This window comes from Mustela nivalis, assembly GCF_964662115.1.
Source record: "Mustela nivalis genome assembly, chromosome: 7".
Taxonomy (NCBI): domain Eukaryota; kingdom Metazoa; phylum Chordata; class Mammalia; order Carnivora; family Mustelidae; genus Mustela; species Mustela nivalis.
Window position 1 is genome coordinate 92,337,444 of NC_139026.1, and position 2,290 is coordinate 92,339,733.

General features: G+C 39.3%; 1 pseudogene across 1 annotated transcript; it reads left to right on the forward strand.

Annotated features, from left to right (window-relative positions):
* The first annotated feature begins 237 nt into the window (after positions 1-237).
* LOC309869913 (olfactory receptor 9K2-like) lies at positions 238-1,428 on the forward strand (annotated as a pseudogene). The gene is made up of 2 exons: positions 238-872; positions 1,088-1,428. The product of its transcript is annotated as an olfactory receptor 9K2-like (transcript).
* The last annotated feature ends 862 nt before the right edge of the window (positions 1,429-2,290 follow it).

Here is a 2,290-nt window from a genome sequence, read left to right on the forward strand (position 1 = left end):
GTGATGCTTGCATATGCATTTGGGTGGAAAGGAATTTCAATAGATATAGAAGAAAGAAAGTCTAATTCTACCACTTGTATGAAGAGGGACATAAATCTAACTTTTGATTCACCATTAGTTGCAATGGTTTAAATTTAATGGACAGTGACTTTATAAAGTTAAAATGTATGATCACTATAGAAAAGGTTTGTAAGTCCTAAGTCTGTAATGATTATTTCTAGCTAGAACCAAGGGGTTCATTTGTTTATTTTTCCTTGTGTCTCTCAGCAGGTTTCTGCCATGGGTGACAGGGGAACAAGCAATCACTCAGCAGTGACTGACTTCATTCTTGTAGGCTTCAGGGTCCGCCCAGAACTCCACATTCTTCTTTTCCTGCTCTTTCTGCTTGTGTATTCCATGATTCTTCTAGGGAATGTGGGGATGATGACCATTATTATGACTGATCCCCGGCTGAACACACCAATGTATTTCTTCCTAGGCAACCTCTCCTTCTCTTCTATTCTTCTGTTATTGCACCCAAAGCTATGATCAACTTCTGGTCTGAGAGCAAGTCCATCTCCTTTGCTGGCTGTCTGATCCAGTTCTTTCTCTTTGCCTTATTCACTGTGACTGAGGGATTTCTCCTGGCAGCCATGGCTTATGACCACTTCATTGCCATCTGCAACCCACTCCTCTACTCTGTCGAGATGTCAACTCGCCTCTGAATTCAGTTGGTGGCTGGTTCCTATTTTTGTGGCTGTATCAGCTCAGTTCTTCAAACAGGCATGACATTTACTTTACCCTTTTGTGCTTCCCGGGCCATTGACCACTTTTACCTTGATACTCGTCCACTTCAAAGGATATCTTTTTCTGACCTCTTCATCTATAGGATGGTTTCTTTCTTTTTTTTTTTTTTTAAGATTTTATTTATTTATTTGACAGAGAGAGATCGCAAGTAGACAGACAGGCAGACAGAGAGAGAGAGAGAAGCAGGCTCCCTGCCGAGCAGAGAGCCCGATGCGGGACTCGATCCCATGACCCTGAGATCATGACCTGAGCCGAAGGCAGCAGCTTAATCCACTGAGCCCCCCAGGTGCCCTATAAGATGGTTTCTTTCTCCTTATCTGGCATCATTATCATGCCTACCATCATAGTTATTACTGTTTCTTACATGTATATTGTGTCCACAGTTCTGAAGATATGCTCCTCTCAGGGACGTAAGAAAGCCTTCTCCACTTGCAGCTCTCACTTAGGAGTCATGAGTGTACTGTATGGTACCGTCTTTTTTATGTATCTCACTCCAGACAGTTTTCCTGAGCTAGTAAAGTGGCCTCCTTATGTTACACTTTAGTCACTCCCATGTTGAATCCTTTGATTTACTCCCTGAGAAACAAAGGTGTCAAAAAAGTGCTAAAGAAACTTCTAGAGAAGAGAAATACAATTGTTTGATTTTTTTTTTTTAATTTTCCGCCATTGATTTTGTGGCAATTTCTGTCATGTGCCTCGTGGCCATTACTGAATATCCTTCTCCATAAAAAATACCAGAACTTTTTCAAGGTGAGTTACCTGGAACACTGTTAATTCTGAAAGTCCTGGATATTGGAGATATACTGAATATTAGAGCATTTTTCAAGATGAACCTCACTCTATCTCAAGTATGACTTTGTTTCACAGAATTGATTTCCTTTATTTTAATAGTTTGTTGTTGAACCTGACTTTTATATATCATTCTATTGTGTAAACAATGTATTGTCTGGTGTTTGTCTTAATATTGCTCCTGGCAATATACACAGTCACTAGTGATGGACAGTAATGCCCAGTTTCTTTCTTCTTCTTTTTCTTGTTCTTTTTCTTTCATTGTTGTTGTTGTTGTTGTTTTAATTGAGAGTGATAGAAAGAGTGAGAATGAGACAGAGAGAGTTTGGGCAGGGTCATAGGGAAAGAATTTCAAACAAACTCCCCACTGAGCACAGAGCATGACATGGGGCTTAACCTCTTGACCCATGAGAACATAGAAAAACACATGAGAATATGGAAAAACACATATTGGGGAAGCACATTAAATGTTATTAAATATATGAATTAAAAAATTGATAGTGAGGAAATCAGGGAATAGTTTAGTTAGAATGTCAGCTTTGGGTGCTGATGGTGGGGCTACTTCCTTGAGTCTTAGGGAGATAGGGTTCTCCATTTTTGGTTTACAGACCAAAGTAATTAATATACTACAAAGACTCTTCATTTTAATAGATTATTTTTGATAATGCTGATGGTTGGTATAAGGACTAGGAGAATCGTGAAGTAAAGGATTGAG